We start from the raw sequence: 10,407 nt of genomic DNA, 5'->3' as shown, positions 1-10,407 counted from the left end.
GAATTTTCTCAGCATCAAAGGCCAGAATCCTGTTGATCTTGGGGACAATCAGAAAACAAAAATGGGGGGAAATGGGGGCCATATGGAGCTGCTATCTGTTGATGGCACCATTAACACCTTGAAGCATAACAGCCCTACTCACTCTGCCAACAGAGTTTATCATGTTGACACCTCCAGTGTTAGAAGAGAAACAATTGTTCTCCCTCCATGGGGTGGATACTCAGCCAGCAGGGACAGCCAGAGGGGTGGAGAGGTCATTCCTTCCTTCCTCCTTCCCAGTGTCCTGCCTCCTCAATACCTGCTCCAGTCAGGGGAGAGAGGGCACCAGCCATCCACCCTACCCTTCCAATCTATGGGGGAGAAGAGACACCCATAAACCATGGCATGATGGGAAGGATGGGGACCCCAGTGTGGAGGACATGGAAATAGGACAGTAAACAGAGCCACTGGCATGGGGGAAAGGGACAGCATTGGGGGAAGTGGGAATGGGGGTGTGCACACAGAACCCCTGGTATGGGGGAGATTGGGGGGAGTTGCAGGGAGTCCCTGAAGTAGAGGGGGATGGGACAGTGACTTGTGGGGGGTATGGAGGTACGCAAGGAGCCCCTCATGCGTGCGATGCACTCAGCCTACACAAGATACAAAGTGTGTGACACACTAGTTATGCTGGAAGTTTGATCTCTGGACACTTGCAAAGGGGCTTGAAGTTGTGGTTGGGCTAATCAGTTGGCAGAGGCTTAATTTGTCCCCTATTTGGTTTTCCAATTTTCCCCTAAGTCAAGTGCCCAGTGAGACCTAGAACAGTCCCTGCACTTTCGGAATCGACTAGGTACAGCGTTCAAAAGGTGTCACATTACAAACACAGACAGAATAACAGAGAGATGCCACTGAGGGCTTGGCTACACTTGCAAGTTGCAGCGCTGGTAGAGGCTTTCCAGCGCTGCAATTAGTAACCGTCCACACATGCAAGGCACATCCAGTGCTGCAACTCCCTGGCTGCAGCGCTGGCTGTACACCTGGCCAGGTTGGGGTGTAGCGATTGCAGCGCTGGTGATCCAGCGCTGCTCATCAAGTGTGGACACACACCAGTGCTTGTATTGGCCTCCAGGGAATAAGGAGATATCCCAGAAAGCTTTTAACTAAATTACTCTCTTTGTTTTGTTATGCAGCCTCTCTTTGTTTTGTTGTGAACTCCGATCGGAGCTCCGTTGAACTGCTTATCTAAAAAACAAACACTGATCACAGCAAACAGGAGCTATCTGTACCTGGCTGTGAACGATCAAATGAGAGGCAGGGAGTGAATGTTTGCTTGACAGAGAAACAGCGTTGGAGGCAGGCTGTTTGCAATTAAGACCAAGGGTTCGCGAACATTTTGTGATTTTTCAATCCAGGAAGCTAAAGTGTTGGCTCCAAAAATCCACTCTCTCTCTCTTCCCCGCTCCCTGTCACAGTACACCACCCTCCACCCCCCTCTTTTGAAAAGCACGTTGTTGCCACTTGAATGCTGGGATAGCTGCCCATAATGCAGCACTCCCAACAGCGCTGTAAATGCTGCAAATGTGGCCACACACCAGCGCTGGTAGCTGTGAGTGTGGCCACACACCAGCGCTGGCCCTGCACAGCTGGATGACCAGCGCTGCAAACTACCAGCGCTGCGAACAGTAAGTGTAGCTAAGCCCTTGAGTTGAGTGTAAGGCATTGTGGAAGTAGAACAAGAACTGACAGGGATTTGTAGGGGATCTTAATGCATGACAGTCTCTGTTAGCAAGAGTCAGGCTAACTGTGACCCTAATAACGTGAGATTTTTAGAAGCGAGGATTGTGCGAGGCGAGTGGGAAGGAACTGTGTGAGAAGTTGTTGTGACCTTGTGTAAATAAGATTAGAGTCAAAATAAGTGAGAAAAATATGTTATCAGGATGACCTATGTATAAACAAAATGCAGCTGGTGCTTCTTATTGTCTGTAACAAAAGGTATAAATGCTGGAACTGTTTACCTGTGGAGAGACCTGCCTAGGAGGGGGAAACCCTGGATCCTAGCGCACTCCCTCCCTCTATGCAATTGCTCGAGAAATAAAGTATCTGACTTTGCTGCACCCAACCAGAGAGTGAGAACTGAGTTTTTCTCCAACAGCATTCACAAACTCGGCCCATCAATTTGAATCCACACCTTTGTGATGTCAGTGCGAGTCTACGTGTGTGTCGTTTCAGATTAACAGTGTCCCATTTCACAACTGATTTAAATGAAATAAAAATGAGACACAAAATAAGAGCGTTACACACTGACTTGCACTGAAAGAACCAAAGATGTGAGTTGAAGTTGGTTTCGTTTTGCTGGTGCCAGCCTGTGAGTAGACTCGCCCTGAGACTCAAATACTCTCATTAACACAAGATGGATTGAGAATGCAGAGCATCGATCATATTAAAGCAAAAAGAAATGGTCTCTATAACCAACCTAGTCTGACACTACAGAGCTCTTCCAGGCCTAATCCAAAGCCCAGATTGTTAATGTGAGGCGTTACGCTCTGGATCAGGCCTTGAGAGTGGATAGAACAATACCACACATATGGGGTGCCCAACCTGAGCCTGAGAAGGAGCCAGAGTTTACCAATGTACATTGCCGAAGAATCACAGTAATACATCAGCAGCCCCCCATCAGCTCCCACTCCCAGCGCCTCCCACCCATGGGAAGCCACACTAATCAGCACCCCCCCACACACACCTCCCGATCAGCTGTTTCATGGCGTGCAGGAGGTTCTGGGAGGGAGGGGGAGGAGTGAGGGCATGGCAGGCTCAAGGGAGGGGTGGAGTGGAGGCAGGGCCTGTGGCAGAGCCAGGGCTGAGCAGTGAGCACCCCCGGCACATTGGAAAGTTGGCGCCTGGAACTCCAGCCCCGGTGTCGGTGCCTATACAGGGAGCCGCATATTAACTTCTGAAGAGCCACATGGGGCTCTGGAGCCACAGGTTGGCCACCCCTGTCCTACATCATCTCCTCCTTACCTCGGTCAGTGCTGTTCACATCTTCCAGGTGTCCCAGAAATTCCTAGTTTACGAGAATCCATGCCTCCCCCCCTTCCCAAAGGGGTGTTCTTGAAGATACTGTCATGAAACATTTGGCTCATAACACAATATTGTAGAATTAACATCAGTTCATTGCATTCCCCTAGGCTTGGGCTCTGGCCCTGACATCTCTGTGGAGGGACATCAGGACGGAGGGATCAAGGTGGTGTGTCGTTCATCCAGATGGTACCCACAGCCCGAGGCTCAGTGGAGAGATCTTCAGGGACAGTTCTTACCATCAGCCTCTGAAAACATATCCCAAGCAGCCGGTGGCCTGTTTCAAACAGAGATTGCCATTATTATAACAGAAGAGTCCAACCAGAAAGTGTCCTGCTGTGTTAGGAACCCGCGTGTCAACCAGGAGAGAGAGTCAGCAATTTACATAGCAGGTCAGTGCCGCACATGGACAGACTGAGACACTGCAGATGTTAGTGGGGAGCACTTACTAGAGTGTCTCCTAGTAGTGAGGTCTTGAGCATCCTCAACTCTCTTTGGATATATCTGGTGACTCAAAATAGTTCTATGTAACGTTTGTGGGCTATTCAGACTGACGTGTAAAATGGCTGCACTATGGATCCCCTACTGCAGTTCAGACCCTGGCAAAACTCCCATTGCCTTAAAGAGTTAGAACTGAGGGTTCAAACTGTAACTTGTATTGAATTGCACAAAAGTCAGGAAATGCAGAACGCCACAGGCAACATAACCTGGACCTCCCCTGTGCACATACAGCGTTTTTTGTTTCATTTCGTGAGCCTGATCCTGCATTCATTGTACAATGAAATTGATAGGGAGATTTGCTAGGCATAAACAATCAAGCCTATAACGTGTAAATACAAAATGTTACCTAAATCCAGCTTAACATTTTAGAAAAACAGTTCAGGCTTTTTGTACTATTTCCTAGCTAATAACAATTATTATAGAACCAATATTTTGTCACTGTAATAATAATTTTGCATTTGTAAAGCACTATTCATCTTCCATCTCAAAGGGCTGTAACATTTCCCTGTGGCATGCCCAGTGCATCAGTTTCACAGAGTCACCTTTGACTCCCTTCCTGGTCTTCCTTGAGGGCATCCAGTTAAGGTTTCCAGCTCCCAGCTGTCATCTCTCGTAGAAAGATACCTGCATCTCTCTCCTTCCAGCCTGTGGGGCTTTGATTTACAGTCCCCTCTGCACCTCACTGTGATTCCCCCAGCAGGTCTGCTCAGGCTCCAGCACCAGTGTAAAGAAGGTGCTGTCCTTTTGCTCACCCAGGAAGAAAGCCATGACCTTTGAGTCTGGTTTAACTGCCTTTTATTCCAAAAGTCTCACTTTGTCCTCGCAACTTCCTGGAAACAGATAAAACCCGTCCCTCCTCCTATTCCCCAGAAGGTCAAGCTTCAAGGACTGGGGAATTTGCATAGCCACTGTTGCGGAATATTGTATTAATCACCCCCTAGTGATTCTAGATTCTGTAGGAAACCCCTGCCCCCAGTGAGCAAGGAACACACTGTATGTCTACACTGCAATGTAAACCTGCCCTCAGACTCAGGCTTTGTTGTTATTAAAATCCCTGTGTGGTTGAGCTTCCCTGAGCACAGGAGAATGTGGAGCATCAGTAACTGGTTACAGCATTCTGATCTCGAGGGCCAGTCTGCACTGGTTGCAGCCCTGACATCCGGTAGAGAAGCCTAGGGGCTGCTCTAAGTTACACCAGTGGCAGATGGGTGTAGTGGAGCTCTGCCATGCCCCGTGCCTACCACTAATATCCCCATTCTTATTAATTAACCATGTTTGGTAACCAGATTAGCACTCGGAATTTCATTGGCTTAATAATAAAACTCAAAGAAGCCACATTTCACGTTGTGTTTCCCTGTGAGATTCTTTTAACCAGTCAGTGTCACCATTTTCTCAATGTCCTGTCTTCATTCTACATGTGTTTGTTCCTAAATCAGTATTTCTCCTGCAGATCTCTTTTTTCCACGGGTCTCTCCCTGGGTGGTGGCTCTGGTAGTGATCCTGGCTCTTGTGATTGCCCTGGCCCTCTACTGCATCTGGACACAACGCAGAGCAAAAGGTAAAGGAACAAGAAGGGAGACTGCAGTGCGCTAGGGAAAGATTTGCATCAGCCATTCCTGGGCAGTCATCATCCACAGCCAATTATCTCCAGCTGCGAGGATTGCTGGTGCATGCATCAGTGTCATCCCAAGTGGGATTTCTGAAAATGTGTCTCCAGGACTTCTTTCTGATGACATGGAACCACACACTGGGTCCAATGCAAAATTAGGCAGCGTTCCTGGAACACCTTTGTATGGCCCTAGCGGAAAGGTAAGTACAAGCAGCATGCAGAAGCCACTCTGGTCTGATTCCACATGGCCAAAGTCTCAGCGTGCACATGCATTTAGTTCACGTCATTAGCTCTGTCAGTGGTGTCTGGCCAGAAACAATGGCATGACCATATGGAATCAGACCAGGAGTCTATCCAAGCCAGGGTCCTGTCTCTGACTGTGGCAAGCATCAGCTGCTTCAAAAGGAAGGTGCAAGAACTCCAGAATAACCAGCGAGCAAAGATTCTCTTGTAGGCAATGGCAGTAGGGTAAAGAAAAAGCTGAAGTCTTTCTCCTAGTCCTCCATTGGCTCAGAAGGTCCTTTGGACTTGATAGACATTCAAGGAATCTCCATTGCACCTTGAAGCAGGAAGTCCATCTTCATACAGACTTGGAAGACCTACAGATAACAGCATGGGCATCGGAGGAGAGGTGCACGTCTGCAGGGAGTCTCCAGACAGAACTCAACTTGGGAATTTCACTCACTGATCTCATTGTGTCACATTTCAGAAGTGAGGGGGGAAGAGAATGCTCTCTGCGGCATGTTCTGTCTCTTTGTGATGTGCCCAGTACAATGGGGCCTCATCTCGGGATGCTGCCACATTACAAATACGAAAGACCACAATGTTCTAGTAATCTCAGCTACACTAGTGTTCTTCCAGGGTGATTATAGAGGTCCTAGCACCACAGAAAAGTGGGTAACTGTGGGATAAGTAATGAGAGACGCCGAGGTTGTTTGGCTTCTGAGATAAATTAATTGTGCTGGAGCTGCATGTGAAGACCTGGCCCTGGGTCTGTTTTCATTGGCTATTTAACTGTAATTAGGATAATGAGCTAGACAGGTGTGTCGGATGATAATTATCCCTATTGGTTACAGCTGTTTCTGTTCACTTAATTAATCAATTTGTTATTTCCTTATTGCTGAATGAAATTGTATATAAGAGCATGCTGGGATAGAATAAATCAGAGCTCTGCTTGTGGTCAAACTGGTTGGTCAGACTTCGTTCCTGCTCCTGCGATGCAACAAATGGTGACCCCGATGTGATTCATGAGGATAGTGTTGGTGGCCTGAATTGATAAAAAAGAAAAGGAGGCGCGCCTGAGTCTCAGCGTCGAGCGGCAGGAAAAAAAAACAACAACAAAAAAAAAAACAAAAAAAAAACCGCAGGACGTCCGAAAAGGAGGGGCGCGCCTGAGTGTCAAGCGGCGGCTGCAGGGCGTCCGAAGAAGAAGGACGCACCTGAGCAGAGTTGTACGGCTGGGAGCCGTAGAGCGTCCAAAAGGAGGGGCGCACCTGAAGCCCAGTGTCGAGCGGTAAGCTGCAGGGCGTTTGAAAAAGGGAGGCACACCCGAACCTAGAGGTGAGCAATTATTATGGGAACTGCTGCATCTGCAGAGGAGAAGACGGTGTATGAAATTCTGACACGCATCATGGAGCGGAGGGGAGAAAAGCTCCCCTCTGATGCATTATCCCGCCTACTACAGTGGGGACGTACAAGGGGACTTTCTATTTCACCCAGTACAATATTTGATAAAACTGTGTGGGAGCGGATGGGCTGTGAGCTTTGGAAATCAGTGGCTCAGGGTAACAAGGAAGCCTTCTCCCTGAGTCCAGTATGGAAGAAGACAACAGAGACAGTAGAAGCTTTTGCGGCCGAGGCAGGAGTACAGGCGGCCCTATCTGACCTTTGCCGCCCAACGTCCGGAATACCCTCCGTTTTGCCGGTTGGAGCCAGGGATTTTTTTGGTGGTGAGGACACAGTGATACCCTTGGCTTCCGACCCCTTCCCTATGGATGATGTTGCCTCTGCTACGATGCCATTACCCTCCAACGTAGCTATTGGCCCTGATATAACTGATCCTGCTACGGTCCCGCTGCCCCCCGATACACCCGAGCCTATGGAGACAACTTTGCCGTATGCACCCCTTTCAAAGCCGTGCCGTATCCACGGGACCTGGGGGTGTCATGAATGCGGGGAAGCAGAGGAGGCTCGGGTGGAACATGTGCCATCACAGCCATATTCTGATTTTACTCAGTTTACCCGGTCTGATGCTCTTTATGAGGAAATGGAGCGCCAGGGTCGACAACTGCAGGCCATTTTTAACAAATTGGATCAAAAACAAGGTTTTCCAGCTGGATCATCACGGTCACGTCTTCACGAGTGTTTTCGTCCGACTTGCCCTTCTGCCCCGCCTGACCCCGGGGACCCTCCAGACCCGGTGCAGCGTTGGCATGGGGTCATAAAGGAAGCCATCCTTGAAGGGCTAACACCTGAGGCCTTTCCAGTATTTACGCCAGATCCTCGACATCCTAATCATCGACAATGGGCCCCGTTGGATTGGAAGTTGATCCGTGAGGCGCAGAAATCGATTATGGCTTATGGACTAGATAATCTATATGTACATTCTCTTATCGAACAGGTATTTACGGGCCAGGCGATGTGTCCGTACGATGCGATTAAGCTAGCTGATCTGCTTCTTACACCTACACAGAAACTGTTGTGGAAGGATGATTGGGCCAAGAGAATCGACTTGGCCCTTGTCCGTAATCTGGATCTGCCGGACGATGACCCCCGGCGCGTGGCCACTACTGAGATGCTTTTGGGAGCCGGCCGTTTTGCTGACCCACATTTGCAAGCCCGTCTTGAACCCCGGATCCTGCAGCAATCACAGGAACTAGCTTTGGCTGCCTTTAAGGCGGTGCCCCAGATGGGGAAGCCGAACCCGCCCTATGCTAAAATTACACAAGGCCTATCGGAACCATATTCCACCTTTTTGGATCGTCTCCGAGAAGCTATTGATAGATCCCCTAATCCAGGGGTGTCCAAACTATGGCCCGCGGGCCAACTGCGGCCCGCGGGTCAGTTTTTATTGGCCCGCAGCAAATTCTGAAAATATAATTGAATATGGCCCGCACATGGCGCTTGAGCTCAACTCTGTTGCACTTCTCAGTTTCAACACTAGATGGAGCAAGGCTCTGCTGTGAGCTCCTTGGGCAGTGCAGCTGCAGAGCCCGGCCTGACCCAGTGCTCTGAGCTGCGCGGTGGCGGTGGTGGCATGTCCCGGCTCCAGCCGGGTGGCGCGGCTGTAACACTGCCAGCCACTGGTGCTCCAGGCAGCACGGTAAGGAGGCAGGGAGCAGGGTGGGTTGGATAGAGGGCAGGAGAGTCCGGGGTGGTGGTCAGGGGGCGGGGGTGTGGATAGGGGTTGGGGGAACAGGGGGTTGAATGGGGGCAGGGGTCCCGGGGGATAGTCAGGAAGGAGGGGGGTTGGGTGGGGTGGCAGGGGGCAGTGAGGGGCAGGGGTTCTGGGGGCAGTCGGGGACAGGGAGAAGGGGTGGGTGGATGGGGCAGGGGTCCTGGGGAGTAGTCAGGAAGGAGGGGGGTTGGATGGGGTGGCAGGGGGCAGTGAGGGGCAGGGGTTCTGGGGGCAGTCGGGGACAGGGAGAAGGGGTGGGTGGATGGGGCAGGGGTCCCGGGGGGTAGTCAGGAAGGAGGGGGGTTGGATGGGGTGGCAGTGGGCAGTGAGGGGCAGGGGTTCTGGGGGCAGTCGGGGACAGGGAGAAGGGGTGGGTGGATGGGGCGGGGTCCCGGGGGGTAGTCAGGAAGGAGGGGGGTTGGGTGGGGTGGCAGGGGGCAGTGAGGGGCAGGGGTTCTGGGGGCAGTCGGGGACAGGGAGAAGGGGTGGGTGGATGGGGCAGGGGTCCCGGGGGGTAGTCAGGAAGGAGGGGGGTTGGGTGGGGTGGCAGGGGGCAGTGAGGGGCAGGGGTTCTGGGGGCAGTCGGGGACAGGGAGAAGGGGTGTGGATGGGGCAGGGGTCCCGGGAGGGCCGTCAGGAATGAGAGGAGGGGTTGGATGGGGCGGCAGGGGCCCAGGGGCAGTCAGGGGACAGGGAGCAGGTGTGTGTGGATGGGGCAGGGGTCCCAGAGGGACCATCAGGGAATGGGGCAGTTGGATGGGGCAGGAGTCCTGGCCGAGGGGGGTGGTGGTAGATAGGAGGTGGGGGCTGGGCCATGACCCCCTCCCCTAACCGGCCCTCCATACAATTTACGAAACCCGATGCGGCCCTCAGACCAAAAAGTTTGCCCGCCCCTGCTCTAAACCCACCAACTGCAGACTAGGCAGCACTGGAAGAATTGCGTATTTGTTGGTAAATGTCAATTTCTGTGTAAACACAGAACCCAATGGCAAAATATTTCCATCGATAATCATCAAAACTGACAGATGGGCAAAGTAAGAAACATGCTGCTTGAGAACTTACCCTGTTGTAGGAGCAGCAGTGATCTGTGTGCTCCGTATCACCTGTATGCCCAAAAGGTCTGTTACACTCCCCCCCTCCCCCGCTTGTCTCCTCTCCCTCTCTGAATGCCTGTGAAGTGGCTTTCCCCCTCCTGCAATGCTTGTGGGATGAAGGGGCTGGTTGAACAGCTGGAAGAGCAGAAGAGCTCCTAGATAGACAAGGTATCTGGGACTCTCATTAGGCAGCACTAGCACACCCAGAGCATGGACCATGCATGGACACTGGCTGAGGTGGAGTGTTACCCACCAGATGCAGCCAAGTCATCTCCAGTCACAGGCCATGAGGAGCAGGTCCTTAAATGGGGAAGGGGCCCTGTGCTCAGGAGTCACTCACAAGCTTGTACCTCCAGTGAATGTCCTTCGCCCCGACCGCCTGGCCAGTGGTTCGCTGCGTTACATTCCATCGCGCCTCGGGAAGACTTACCTTCATCGCACCGTCCATCGCGGCGCTGGGGGACACTTACCTGGCAGAATCCTGACATCTCCAGTACTGAGCCTGTCCTGGGAGCCTGAGTATGCGAACGTGACACCCTCCCCCATCCCTTCTTTTGAGCTTAGCTGTCAGTATAATAAACATGCTGCTTTCTGCCAAACTCTGGGGGCTCATTAGCCCTCCCTACACTTACTAGCTGGCCCAATTTCGGGTAACAGAAGCAACATTGTTGGATCTGTCATTGTACCAAAGGGGGAGATGGTTGTCTATAAAGGAGAGTGAAGGCTAAATGCAGCCAATGAGAATGGGATTT

Source organism: Mauremys mutica, unplaced genomic scaffold (assembly GCF_020497125.1).
Source record: "Mauremys mutica isolate MM-2020 ecotype Southern unplaced genomic scaffold, ASM2049712v1 Super-Scaffold_1427, whole genome shotgun sequence".
NCBI lineage: Eukaryota > Metazoa > Chordata > Testudines > Geoemydidae > Mauremys > Mauremys mutica.
Note: the sequence above shows the minus strand (reverse complement) of the source record.